Genomic DNA, 15,505 nt, shown 5'->3' on the forward strand with positions numbered 1-15,505 from the left:
ACAAACAGTCTAGATGGCATCAAATCAAAATACTTGCACACTGTTGTCAAAACCATGAAATTATTATTATTATTATTATTATTATTATTATTATTATTATTATTATTATTATTATTATTATTATTATTATTATTATTATTATTATTATTATTATTATTATTATTATTATTGAACCCTTTTGGTCCATACCGAAGGATACCTACCTTCCTTACCTATCAGCAAAGTTCATGAGATCTGTCTCTTGGGTCGTATCGGGTTCTTCGTCACTTGCTGAGGTAGGGTTCAGTAATTCTAATCTATGAACTTAAACGAAAGGTTTGTTTAAAATAATGTTCCTATTTATTATTTCATGTAGCATTACTGCTTTATCAACGGTATCGTTTAACTCAATTGTGTCCACTGGACACTAAAATTATTTTACATAGAGGGTCAGAACACTGGTGTGAGCCTTTGACGTATCCATCATTGTGTCTGACTTGCGTGTATGCAAGAGCAAGGTCATGCGTATTTTTTATGAGATAACATGCCACTACCGTTCGCCAGCCATAGCAGAAACTCGCAGTACTGCGTCCATTTCGTCTTACAACTTGGAGGAGATAACATGCGTACGAATAATTTTATTTTTCATCCCCCCATTTTTTAAACATGTAAGTATGTAGTATCTCGCAACATTCTTATCTGTGTGTGTGTGTGTGTGTGTGTGTTTTTCGAGTAACGTATATCAGTGTTCTAGTCGTGTTGTGATGTATTTGCAATGTGACCGAGCGAGTTGGCTACGCAGTGTGCTTTCTTGTTTTTCGCATGACATATATCAGTGTATTTGCAATTACTAAGCGTCTTATCAGTGCGGTGAGCGAGTTAGCTACGCAGTATGGTTTTTTATTTGTATATCGTTTACTGAGCGAGTTAGCTACGCAGTATGGTTTTTTATTTTCGTACTAGGCAAATTATTTAAGTTGTAGATCGTTTACTGAGCGAGTTAGCTACGCGATATGTGCACAGTGTGTTTTTTATTTTCGTACTAGGTAAATCATTGAAGTGTTGCTATATCGTTTACTGAACGAGTTAGCTACACAGTATGTGCATAGTTTGTTTTTTTATTTTCGTACTAGGCAAATCATTGAAGTGTTGCTATATCGTTTACTGAGCGAGTTAGCTACACAGTATGTGCACAGTGTGTTTTTGATTTTCGCACTAGGCAAATCATTGAAGTGTTGCTATATCGTTTACTGAGCGAGTTAGCTACGCGATATGTGCATAGTGTGTTTTTGATTTTAGCACTAGGCAAATCATTTGAAGTGTTGCTATATCGTTTACTGAGCGAGTTAGCTATGCAGTGTTTTTTTTTTTATTTTCGCACTAGGTAAATCATTGAAGTGTTGCTATATCGTTTACTGAACGAGTTAGCTACGTAATATGCATAAGATCGCGTTGTATATTCGATTAAGCTATGTCTTGACAGAGCAAGAAGAGGAAAAGGAGGTTATAACAATCGCTATCTTACGCAAGCTGTTCAGAATTCTAGTCTTATTATTTTTTTTCTCCTAGAACGAAGGTATACTCCAGACATGTTGTAAACACATCAATCGATGTTCTGATCATATGTTGTATCGAGTACAGTGTTCGATTCTATTCTTAATAACTTCTTTTATAATCTGATCTTTTTAGAACAAAGGTATCCCCTGACATGTTCTAAACACATGTTGTATCGAGTACAGTGTTCGATTCTAGTCTTGATCACTTATTTAGTGTTTTGAACACATCAATTAATGTTCTGATCACATGTTGAAGTTAACAACATCGATTCTAGTCTTGTTATGTTTCAATCTGATTTTCTTAGAACAAAGGTATCCCCTAACATGTTGTATCGAGTACAGTGTTCGAATCTAGTCTTGATCACTTATTTAGTGATCTCAACACATCAATCAATGTTCTGATCACATGTAAAAAGTTAACAGCATCGATTCTAGTCTTGTTATGTTTCAACCTGATCTTCTTAGAACAAAGGTATCCCCTGACATGTTCTAAACACATGTTGTACAGTGTTCGATTCTAGTCTTGATCACTTGTTTAGTGATCTTAACACATCAGTCAATGTTCTGATCACATGATAAAGTTAACAGCATCAATTCTAGTATTGTTATGTTTCAATCTGATCTTCTTAGAACAAAGGTATCCCCAGACATGTTCTAAACACATGTTGTACCGTGTTCGGTTCTAGTCTTGATCACTTGTTTAGTGATCTGAACACATCAATAGTGTTCTAATCACATGTTGAAGTAACAACATCGATTTTAGTCTTGTTATGTTTCTTTTGTAATCCGCAAGTCTAAACATGCACAATAATGTTATCGCTGCACACTCTTGCCTTCGCGATGCGTGTTCTATAAAGCTCTGCCTTGATAGAGGAGGAGGAGGCGGAGGAGGTAGGGGAGGAGGAGGACGAGGAGGAGGAGGTGGTGGTAGAGGAGGTAGCCGTAACAACCACCGCCATCTTGTGTAGTAACCTCTAAGTAGTAATTAGCGTCAGGAGGGCCATCTTGTTGTATGGTCTCCTTCAAGATGGTAGATGAGAGGTTAGGTTCGCAAATGCATTAAAGTTGATGATAGCTAACGGAATTTCAAATTATCCGGCAGTACAATTCAAAGGTAGTAGCTAAAGATAGCAGCACGGTGCTCTGTTGATTAAAGATGGCTTCTGGATAGAATTCCAAATTGCCGCCACCACATGTTAAATGTGTGTAGCTAAAGATAGCAGCACGATGCTCTGTTGATTAAAGATGGTGGATGATAGCTAACGGACGTTTTTTTCAAATTATCCGCCACCACATGTTAAATGTATGTAGCTAAAGATAGCAACACGATGCTTTGTTGATTAAAGATAGCAGCACGATGCTTTGTTGATTAAAGATGGCGGATGACAGCGGACGGAATTACCCGCAAGATAGCAGCACGGTGCTCTCATGATTAAAGATGGCGGATGACAGCTGACAAAAAAGCATGTAGATTTTAAATATCCCACTACCACCACGATAAGGTTTAGTACCGTAAAGATAGCAGCACTGAGGTAAGCGATGCAAGATAGCGGATGACAGCTGTTACGTAGAAATTACCCACTACTACGATAAAGATAGCAGCACAGTGCTCTGTTGATTAAAGATGGCAGCTTGTCAAATAGAATTTTTAAAATTGCCGCCTCAAAGATAAGTAGCTAAAGAGGGCAGCACGGTGCTCTGTTGATTAAAGATGGCTGCTTGTCAAAAAAGCACGTGGGTTGTTTCCAAACAAGAGAGCTAAAGAGGGCAGCACGATGCTCTCTTGATTAAAGATGGCTGCTGTCAAAAAAAGCACGTGGGTTTGTAAAGCACGTTGAAATTACCGCCACCACTTTTCAAAGATAAGTAGCTAAAGAGTGCAGCACTGACGTTTGCCACACAAGATGGTGGATGACAGCTGACACAATGTTTTAAATTACCAGCAGTGTCGTAAAGAGTGGAGCACTAAGGTTTGCGATGCAAGATGGCGGATGACATCTGTCAAAAAAGCACATGGAATTTAAATTACCTACTACCATATTTCAAATGTATGTAGCTAAAGAGGGCAGTACGGTGCTCTGTTGATTAAAGATGGCTGCTGTCAAATAGAATTTTTCAAATTGCCCTCCACCACATTTCAAAGGTAAGTAGCTAAAGAGTGCAGCACTGAGGTTTGCGATGCAAGATGGTGGATGACAGCTGTCAAAAAAGCACGTGGATTTGTTTACCAATTCAAATCTCGTGCAAGTAAAGTTTAGTTGGTAGCACTGAGGTTTAGGCCCGTCAAGATGGCAGCAGTGAGGTTAGCGATGCGTTGTTGTCGATGACAGCTGTCAAAAAGCACGTGGTTGTCAAAAAGCACGTGGCTTTGTTTACCCATTCAAATCTCGCGCTAGTAAGATTTAGTTGGCAGCACTGAGGTTTAGGCCCGTCAAGATCGCAGCAGTGAGGTTAGCGATGCGTTGTTGTCGATGACAGCTGTCAAAAAGCACGTGGCTTTGTTTACAAATTCAAATCTCCCGCGGGAGGAGGAAGAGGCCCCTGGGAAGGCCGCCCGGGTGGCGGTGGAGGAGCGGGCCCCTGGGAAGGCCCCCCGGTTGGCGGCGGAGGAGCGGGCCCCTGGGAGCCCTAAGGCGGCGGCGGCCGCTGAACCCGTGATTTATACAACTGTTGCTTCCTTTCCATACGTAGCCCTCCTATCTCATGGTCATCATAAGGTCTGTCCGTGTCGGTGCGACGCGAAACATATAGCGAATTAAAAAATAAAAAGAGGAATTTTTTCGCCTGGATTTTAAGACCGGTTGAGGTCCATTGTTTCTACGTGAGGACAGTTGAGCAACTATCTGGCGGTGATATAGTAGCCAAGAATACCGGCCGAGAAGATTCGCCGCCCTGACGGCGCGTCACCTCGTAATCTACAGGCCTTCAGCTGGAATAGCGGTCGCTTGGTAAAGCAAGGCTTATCAGGGTTGTGGCTCCCAGCGGTTTGTCTTAATGTAGACTTACGTTCCTCGACAACGCGTACATGGAAATAACAACTTTAAGACGCGTTTAGTGTTTTGAATAGAACGCGAATAACCCCCAAAGTATTTGACTTACGACTAGGTTTAATGTCTCAGTTGACAGATAAAAGAGACGGCTCTCTATTACAAAAATAATGAAAATATATGAAACGTAGTTTTCATTAAATAGCGCTTCAAAGTATGGAAAAATTTGGGGTACGTGAACGATGTTGATCCACGAAATATCACTGTAATATTTGTCACAAACGAAAGGTAATCATTGATTTACTCAAATAAAGTCTCAAATCCCAGGTTGATTAAGAAATACCGTCATTACTAGCAAGAAATATGTATAGGTATTTACTGGCTGTAAATAGGAGTCCATGGTGTTGCATTCCGCTGCTTGCGCCGTCTTTTGTTTCTTTCTTGAGGTCCAGGGCTGGCACCGATGAATGGGAGTGCTATGTCTGAGATGTTTGTTATCTTTGCCCACATGTCTTGCATTCCGCTGCTCGCACCGTCGTTTTTTTTTTTTTTTTTAGGTCGAGGGCTGACACCATCGAGCTCTCTTTCTAGCGAATGGGAGTGCGGGTATTTTGTTGAAAAATAGCATGATCCCTGGACCAATAAATCGTTTAATGCATCAGTTAATGCACATGAAGTGACAGCCCATCTCCCCCCTGTGGGTGGGGGCGGTAGAATAACACCCACGGTATCCCCTGCCTGTCGTAAGAGGCGACTAAAAGGGGCCCCACGGGCTCTGAACTTTGGAGCGTGGGTTGGCGACCACGGGGCCCTTAGCTGAGTCCTGGTATTGCTTCCACTTACTTGTGCCGGGCTCCTCACTTTCATCTATCCTATCCGACCTCTCTTGGTCAACTCTTGTTCTTTTCCGACCCCTACGCTATTAGGTTTGCGAGGGCTATGGAGTCTTTCATTTTCACGCCCTTCGTGGCCCTTGTCTTTCTTTGGCCGATATCTTCATTTTTCGAAGTGTCGGATCCCTTCCATTTTTCTCTCTGATTAGTGTTATATAGAGGATGGTTGCCTAGTTGTACTTCCTCATAAAACAATAATCACCACCACCACCTGACAGCCCATCAAATTACATCGAATGAGAAAATCAATAAAACGACACCAAAGAACGTCAGTGAGCAAAGACGTCACAGACAACAGTGTTGGACAAACAAAACACGTACAGAAGCGCTGCGACGTAGCAGAAATAGTTGTTGTATGGCAGTAAAGTATGTATTCTCTAAAATAAAATATTTCGTATTATTTCTTAATCAACCTGGGGTTTGAGACTTTATTTGAGTAAAAGCAATTACTATCTTCCATTTGTGACAAATATTACAGTGATATTTCGTGGATCAACATCAGTCATGTAACCAAAATTTATGCTAAATATGTGTCGTCACACGCATACTCTGTTATACTGTGTTATTACCCACATTCCAAATGTACCACGTTCTGCTGAGTAAAATTTATTATCCACATAATAATTGTCTTATTTCTAATAAGTAAGTCTACGAAACTCTCAAAACCCTGCGGCCGCTACAATAGTGACAGCCTACCGCCAATTTCTGCCTTGTTTTGTTACATTCAACTAGCCGTGACCTACACATCACATCTAGCTTCTAGCAGTCAATCTGTATTCTCATCGATAAGCTAATCTGGGAATTAACAGCGGTTCATGTATAGGCCGAGGCGCATGCGAGATGACGCACTATTAGTCAATGTCTTTCCAATTAGCCGACGTAACGAACATCTACACGTCATTATCATTCTCCCTTTGATATCGCGCTTTCATCTTCCGGAATATGTTCAAGAGCTGAGAAGTCCCTATATATCTTGCAGTCTCCTGCCGTGAAGTGTTCAAGCCCAGACACCGGACATCTGCAATTTCCTAAACATATAAGATTATCCATTTTGAACTCCGTGGTAGTATAAATTAATATAAGAGATGAGATGAGATGTGGAGCGCAGCTACTACTCCAGGCAAACAGCTTATCCTTGTAAGCGTCGAACTGGCATCGTAACTTCCTTTAACCAGAGTTGAGATCAGCCTCTCCTCTTTCTTTATAGACAGTAAATTACCTTGATTGTTCTTCAAAAAATTAGAAAATTCTACAAAAGCAGTAAACTATTGTATCTTATAAAAAACACACAGTCCTCGATTTGCCAATAGATCATTCCAGAGTTCTTTCCATAAGCTGAAATTAATCTAAATCGATTTTTTCCATAACCTAAGATTTGTCGCAAACATAAATAAAACATACGGAAAAATTGAAATTGCAAGTCCAAGTTAAATCATTCAATCAGTCATCACTGAACTGCATTCAGAGATGTCACCCTGGAGGCAGATTCCATAGCAATTGTTCATCTAGTCCTTTCTTAAATGATTTCAAAGAACTCGGCAATTTATTAAATATTCCCCTTGGTAAATTATTTCAGTCCCTAATTCTTCTCCCTATAAATGAATATTTCCCCATAATAGCTCGGAACATACCGCTTAGTTGAGCAGCTCGTCTCCTTACTCCCAAGTTTTCCCAGCCCAAAGTTTGCAACATTTTAGTAACACTATTATTTTGTCGGAAATGACCCACAACAAATCAGCATAAAGACAATCACACATAACTTCTGCCAGATACACGGACAGGACACAGACATATAGACAGACAGACCGACATACTGAGCGATGGCGTAGGCGCAGCATACCCCAGCGTGTTTCATACAGTTTTGTGCAGCGTTGCCCAGTTAGCTCATAGTTCATGGCTCACTCATCAGATGGGTCTCAAAATAGAATGTAGCAATTTAATTCTTCTTATTCCAGATGTAAGTACCGTTCATAAATTGTACATCGGAAATTTCTTATGTGCTGTAAGTATGAATTTGCATATGTTAATTTAACGTAAGGATGAGATAGGAAAGATTTAGGGACGGGGAGGAAACGACCGTGGCCTTAATTAAGGTTAATCCCCAGCATCTGCCTGGTGTGAAAATGGTAAACCACGGAAAACCCCTCTTCAGGGATATCGACAATGGAGTTAGAACCCACCATCTCCCGAATGCTAGCTGACAAATACGTGCCTAAACCGCGCAGCCACTTGCTAGGTTTAACGTAACTCGGGGACTATCCGTACTAGCTTTTTTTCCCACAGCTTCTCACACCTGGAAATTAAAATTTTTGGTCATTTGTAGAACTGATGAACACTGGAAACTGTATCAAAATGTAATCCATATTTTTTTGTAATATTGGAACTTGTTAATTTTTATTGGTTCGTTGAGAGATGTTGAATACAGTATGTTCAAAAAGAGCAGAATAGGAGTGTAGAGAAACCATCAACCTTTAGAAAGTCGCTTAAAGTGGGCATATAACACTACGATCGGGAACAAACTCTTATACTGGTGACTCCAACTGGTGCACCACTAAAACTGAGGTTCCAAATCAACTTATGAGGAGTGTCTCTTCAAAAGGTGCTATTTCCACCTCCAAAAAATAAATTAGTATTTCCTCCACATGGATTACAGTAGCTGAATATTATCGATTGCCATTAGCAACCCAGGTGTAATTCCTTAATATGTGTTTCAAACCCGATCATGAGAACGTTCTATGTGCCTTTTATTTTATGTTTCTTGCGCTTTTCCCACCGCTTTCTTAAGGTGGGTGTAGGACCTTTCGAAGAGACACTCCTCATGTCTGGTGTTGCAGTAAGGTTCTTCGGTTGGCTTTGGATTCCACGCAGCGAGCAGAAGGCAAGAAAGTGCCAAACACAACCGCTATTGTTACCCACAAACTATGTCTTCTTCTTCTTCTTCCTCTTCTTCTTCTTCATCTGTTTACCCTCCAGGGTCGGTTTTCCCTCGTACTCAGCGAGGGATCCCACCTCTACCGCCTCAAGGAGCTTCAGACTCTGGGTCAGGGATACAACTGGGGAGGATGACCAGTACCTCGCCCAGGTGGCCTCACCTGTTATTCTGAACAGGAGCCTTGTTGGGCGATGGGAAGTTTGGAACGGATAGATAAGGAAGAGGGAAGGAAGCGGCCGTGGTCTTAAGTTAGGTACCATCCCGGCATTTGCCTGGAGAAGTGGGAAACCACCGAAAACCACTTCCAGGATGGCTGAGGTGGGAATCGAACCCCCCTCTACTCAGTTGACCTCCCGAGGCTGAGTGGACCCAGTTCCAGCCCTCGTACCACTTTTCAAATTTCGTGGCAGAGCCGGGAATCGAACCCGGGCCTCCGGGGGTGGCAGCTAATCACACTAACTACTACACCTCAGAGGCGGACAGCCAGAAACTAAGAGACCAAGAGTGGAATAGGTAGCCCGTGAGGGAAGTCGCTGAACAAATCGTTCACTTCTCTCTGGCTGAGAGGCACTATACTAAAGGTTAAAGAGGTCATTTCTCAGCTCCAACTTAACGGACGTGGAACTGCGGGTAAATTCTGAAGGCCTCCACGTAAATATGGGCAAGTTTAATGAAAAATGAGTTCATAGTTTTTGCCTTTTCCAGGCAAGTTTCATGAAAAAATGGGTTACCGTTTTTTGCGTTTTTTAATTCAAACCGAATGACAGACGGACAGACTAAAGTAATAAGAAAGGATGGATATCATGTCTGTGTCGTGTATACCACTATCAACCCTCTCAAAATTGCGACAAAACGTGAATGTACGGACAGACACCACGTTCTTATTATATTAGTGAGGTGGCTGTTCAGAAGAGACAACCGCTGTACAATCGCATTCCTAGAATGTACCAGGGAGAAATCAGAGTGTTTTGTTGTTTTCCATTTGGGACTTACGACATTCACGGTGCAGCATCGCATGTAAAGTGTATGTTATGAGTAGGGATCGAAAGTTGAAGGCCTATAAATTACCTAAAAATGACCTAAAAGTTCAAGGAAAGACCTAAAAACCGCAAAAAATATGTAAATATACTATTCAAGTCCATTCATAATGTTAGTTTTAACTACATACATGAAGGAATATAATGTTTAAAAATACAAAATTCTGGTGGTATATATATGTATGTTGGGTATTCAGCCCGAAGGCTGGTTTGATCCTCTGCAGCTGCGCCAACAGCTGTCATAATTAGCCTAGGCGTCACTGAAGAGGCGTACTAGGGAAATGAGGAGTGAGGTAGTTTCCCATTGCTTTCCTCACCGAGCCAGCTGCTGCTATTACATATCAGTCTGCCAAGCCCACTGAAATGCATGCACCAACTGACCCTATGAGCGATATTTTCACACCATTCACAACAGGGACTGGCTGCATAAGCAATGGTATTACTAGCATCACTCATACCGCAGTCACTTTCATATTGTCAAAGCCAAGGATGAGACTGAGACAGGTCAATGAAAGTAACAAATTTGATATAGCCCATACCAGAAGACATAGTGCACTGTAAACACTACATCTCGCCAGCAAAGGCATATATATATATATATATATATATATATATATATATATGAGTGAAATATTTCTTCTTTCAGACATTATATGTTGTAGATTAACATAATTTAAAAAATAATTTGTTTGTTTAAAAAAGTACTCGCAGAATTCAATATGAAATATTTTTTCCATCTAGAATGAATTCAGAGAACCCGCAATGAACATTCTGGAGAAATAAATTGAAATTAATATAACTGGAATTACATTTAATTTAACTACACCAGGGTTAAGCCTACAGAAACTGGAATTCGTAAACCTTACCTCAGTTGATTTTGCAGTAGGCTTTATCACAATAGTCATCTCCCGGTTGTTAGGTGTAAAGGATCGTCAGTTTTCATACAGCACGTTGCGAAACATCTCCACATCAACGGATGTTGAGGGTTCATACTTGAAGCAAGTTGAGATCTCATATCAAAATTTTCTCCTTTCAATATTTCACTTATCTTGCACATAATTTGATACCCTGGTTTTATCAAGCTCTAGTTTCATTTTTTTTCATTTCCTTTCATTTCATTTCATTTTCTCCCTTTTCAGATATGGTTCCAATATATGTAGAGGAAAGATGGATGAACTAATGTTGGTCGAATTGAGAATGAGCAGTAAAATGTAGTCGAAAGAAGGTGAATTTGTAAAAATGTCGTTAAGACCTAAAAAGGCTAAAAAGCCAAGCCAAAACAACGCCGAAAAAAAGGCAAAAACATACAGAAAAACCCACCATTATCTGACCTCAAATGACCCAGAATGAACATATATTATGTTGGGCCACGTCTTCGGATACTCGAAAAAAAAAGGATTTTTCCTCAACTTCCCCGATCCCTAGTTATGATTATGATAAATCTAATCATTTGTGTCCCAGCATCAGTCATCCTGGTAATGATCCTTGCAACGTATTCGAAATGTCGACAACTTCGGCTTAAAGCTACTAGTTGTGAATAAGGGAGCATTAAGGCATTTAGTTCATTCACATTCGCTCCAGAATTGACAATGAAAAGCATTCCAATCCATAATGGAAATTTATAATTATTTACTAGGAGATATTTTATTAATTTTACAGCCATATTGACAAAATAATTTCATAACCGTGTAAATTTATGCCTCTGTAAGAACCTTTCAACTTTAATGTATAATTTAGCTTGACGTATTGTTAAGCTAAAAATAACCAGGCATGAATATAAACTCTGCGGCAAATTAACTACAAAATAAAACAATGTAGAATCCACTCCCACTAATTAATTGGAATACGTCACTGTTCGCCATTAGTAATTGAAGTCCATGTAACAAACTGAACAGCACTTCACATTTCTGAAATGATAAACCGACATTTTTAATTTAACCCAAGTTTATCGTGTGTGGGGATACAATTCTATACTTTTCTTCACATCTACCTCATTAAGACAGGTGGTCCCAGCAGTAATGACGTCGTATAGGTGTTAAATCTCAGAGGTACCTACGTGCGGCCCAGAAACGGGTTTTTCGTCCAGGCGCTGTCCGGGAATACTGGAGTTATGGTATGACTTAAGGCCGCCTGTAAAGAAAGTAAACTAGTGTCCTCTACCCGAGGTGGTGCAGCTCTTTTTAGGCACACCCCCATTGGAGGTGAGCTGCATGTACCTATTTAACGACAAACCAGCCTCCTGCCAGTCTTAAATTTCTGGCAGTACCGGGAATCGAACCCGGACCCCGACGACGGCAGCTAATAGCACTAACCGTTACGCTACGGAGGCCAACAATGCTGCCTGTAACAGTAAATTAATAAATATGACTAAAGCTATTGATAGCACAGTGTATAAAGTTTGTTGCAAGTATGACTGTGAAAATATTCAGCCCTTTTTCAGGCGTTCTCAGTCATGAAATTGCCACAATTTCGCCTCAATATGGGAGCGGGCTCGTCACTTGCATTGTTGCACATTTCCATTCCCCTGTGGGTGGGGGCGGTAGAATAGCAGCCTGTTGTAAGAGGGGACTAAAGGAGTACCAAGGGGTACTTGGGAGCGTGGGTAGGCGACCACGGTTCCCCTAACTGAGTCTGACATTGCTTCCACTTACTTGCGCTAGATTCCTCAATTTCAGCTTTCCTATCTGTCCTACCTTGGTCAACACCTGTTCTTTTCCAACCCCGGTGGTATTAGAGCATTCGAGGCCTAGGGAGTCTTTCATTTTCACGCCCTTCGTGACCCTTCTAAGGCCGGTATCTTCATTATTCGAAGCGTCGGATTTCTTCCATTTTTCCCTCTGAGTAGTATTAATAGAGGATGGTTGTTCAATTGTACTTTCTCTTGAAACTATAATAACCATCACTACTGTACATTTCTAAGACGCTAGCGGCTAGTAAGCCGTTGAGACACCTCGGAAAGCCCTCTTTGTAAGACAATGGAGTAATTTAATGCCTGCCTTTGGCTTTTATAACAATACTTATATTCCTTGAAGGGAGCTACAATTTAATATCATCGAATGTTCACGTGCCCGCTGACAGACTGGTGTATGTGCTAATAATGGCGTGTAGCCTCCGAACAGGTCTTGTGCAGGTCTTTCGAGTCGACCTCGTATAGACGACCTGCGCCTCTGTGAGGATGGAGCCTTACCAACAATGAATTCTAATGCTAAAGACGTCGCATACATCCAGCCCCCGAGCCATTGGAAATAACCAACGAAAAGTTTAAAATTCCCGACCTGGTGGGAAATCAAACCCGGGACTTCCTCGGCCAAAGGCCAGCACGTTTATCATTTAGTCATAGCGCAGGACACTACATGTACTGAACACGACGTAATACGTTGAAAGTTTATTTCGAAACTTTCATGGTCGAGTCACTCGACCGGCGTGAAGTCATATAAGTTGCTTCACCAGTGGCAGATACCACTCCGATAGGCGTCACAACGTTTGACGGGCAGTACTACCATCAAAAACGTTGTATAAAGATCCATAGGCCTACACAAATTGCCGCACCGTGCCCGAACCGAAAGTTGGCCATCACCCGGTAAAAGAATAACACAATGTTATGCAAATATAATAGTGTAGTTCAAACATCACCGCATCACAGCCGTGAAGATGGTTTTCTGTGGTTTCACATTTTCATACCAGGCAAATGCTAGGACTGTAACTTAACTAAGGCCACGGCCACTTCCTTCCAACTTCTACGCCTTTCCTATCCCATCATCGCCATAAGACCTATCTGTATCGGTGCGACGTAAAACCACTAGCAAAAAAAGTAATAATAATAATAATTATTATTATTATTATTATTATATGACCGAGCTCGATAGCTGCAGTCGCTTAAGTGCGGCCAGTGTCCAGTATTCGGGAGATAGTAGGTTCGAACCCCACTGTCGGCAGCCCTGAAAATGATTTTCCGTGGTTTCCCATTTTCACACCAGGCAAATGCTGGGGCTGTACCTTAATTAAGGCCACGGCCGCTTCCTTCCCACTCCTAGCCCTTCCCTGTCCCATCGTCACCATAACACCTATCTGTGTCGGTGCGACGTAAAACAATCAGAAAAAAAATATTATATGGTATTTATATCTGAGAACTAGATTTATATACCGTATTTATTTTAAATTTTGTGTATTTTAATTGTAAATGGAGATTCTTTTCACAGTACAAGGACTTTCAGAATGACCGAGTTTGCAGCACTGACTGTTACTAGGAGATTACTGGAGTGTCCCCTTATAAATCATTCTGTTCTTCGTACGTATACAATTAGCAGTGAGTAATTAGTGGCAGACCCCATATAAATAGGAAAATGCGAAGATTAATGTATTTCCTCACTCTTTTATTCTTAATACTTTGTCTCGTTTTAGGGTTAGATTTTGCTAGTAAATTCGCGCAGTGTGGTTTCTGTTATGTTTGTTATGGTTTACCACGTGCATTCACAATCCTTGTGCTTTTCGGAGAAGACGTATTGCATCGACTGTTCTCGTAGTGGCACAGCACTAGGCGTCGGTAGTTTTTTGGAGTAGGAGGAGGGGTTCTGAGGGGATCGGAGAACGGGGGAGACTGAGGAAGTATTTAAAATTTGAAATCAGAATGACGTGTTTTAAAGGCATTTCGGCACCTAAAGTATGTCCTTTTTACTGTTTTGTAATGTAATGTTTGCCACTCTCTTTATTTTTTGTTAATCTGAAGTAAAGTAGGGCTGTACAACGGTTTTGTGAAGTAACAAGGGCTATCTTTCTTAGGTTACGGTTAAGGATACAAAATTTCAATAATTAATGTTATTGGCTTTACGTCCCACTAACTACTTTTACGGTTTTCGGAGACGCCGAGAAGCCGGAATTTAGTCCCACGGGAATTCTGTTACGTGCCAGTAAATCTACCGACACGAGGCTGACCTATTTGAGCTCCTTCAAACACCAATGGACTGAGTCAGGGTCGAACATGTCAAGCTGGAGTCAGAAGGCCAGCGCCTCAACCCTCTGAGCCACTCAGCCCGGCGATACCAAATGTTATGACCGAGGTTGCGACATGGGATGTAGGCATGTATGTATGTCCAACCCTTACCCCATTTCTCTACGCGGTCAAGTATGAAATGAGATGAATCTTCGTAGCGAGTTATTATGACCGGACCGGGCGACTTGGCCGTGCGGTTAGGGGCGCGCCGCTGTGAGCTTGCATCCGGGAGATAGTGGGTTAGAACCCCACTGTCGGCAGTCCTGAAGATGGTTTTCCGTGGTTTCCCATTTTCACACCAGGCAAATGCTGGGGCTGTACCTTAAGGAAGGCCACGGCCGCTTCCTTCTCACTCCTAGGCCTTTCCTATCCCTTCGTCACAATAAGACCTGTATGTGTCGGTGCGACGTAAAGCTAATAGCAAATATTTATGAACGGATCCCCTTCCTGACGTCATCCTCATCGGAGGAGTCAATGAGATGAAATGAATTATGTGATATATGATAGTAGGAAGGGAGAGGATGAAACGCGATGCCAGTACATAACCTACTCTAGGGTTGCCAGGTTGTACGTTTTTCTCGTATTCTTACGGTTTTTTACTGTTAATTTAGCCTTACGTTTATTACTTCCCCGTACGACACTTTCTTCCGCTTTTTAATATTTGGCGCTGGCTTATCGTAGAACCCAACACAATACTTCCCCTTAAAATGAAATGCCGTATGGCTTTTAGTGCCGGGATATCCCAGGACGGTTTCAGCTCGCCAGGTGCAGGTCTTTCTATTTGACTCCCGTAGGCAACCTGCGCGTCGTGATGAGGATGAAATGCTGGTGAAGACAACACATACACCCAGCCCCCGTGCGATTGGAATTAACCAATTAAGGTTAAAATCCCCGACCCGGCCGGGAATCGAACCCGGGACCCTCTGAACCGAAGGCCAGTACGCTGACCGTTCAGCCAACGAGTCGGACAATACTTCCCCTTAATATGCATATAACAAAAATGCACATTAATTTGATTATATTTGTTATTATTACCGTTCGGATATAGATTTTACGGTAGTCTATGTTTAGGTTGGTACTTCTGAAGATCACTCGATCGCACAATCGATAGTGTTGTCGATATACTTCATT

At 41.5% G+C, this 15,505-nt stretch overlaps 1 protein-coding gene across 1 annotated transcript in view; it reads left to right on the top strand.

Moving 5' to 3' along the window:
* The first annotated feature begins 555 nt into the window (after positions 1 to 555).
* LOC136857125 (uncharacterized) overlaps positions 556 to 15,505 on the top strand; it is a 341,551-nt gene continuing 326,601 nt past the window's right edge. The window contains exon 1 of the mRNA XM_068225068.1: positions 556 to 647. The gene's annotated coding sequence lies outside the window, so the exon portion shown is untranslated. The remainder of the gene's footprint in view (positions 648 to 15,505) is intronic.

The sequence above is a fragment of the Anabrus simplex genome, chromosome 1 (genome assembly GCF_040414725.1).
Source record: "Anabrus simplex isolate iqAnaSimp1 chromosome 1, ASM4041472v1, whole genome shotgun sequence".
NCBI lineage: Eukaryota > Metazoa > Arthropoda > Insecta > Orthoptera > Tettigoniidae > Anabrus > Anabrus simplex.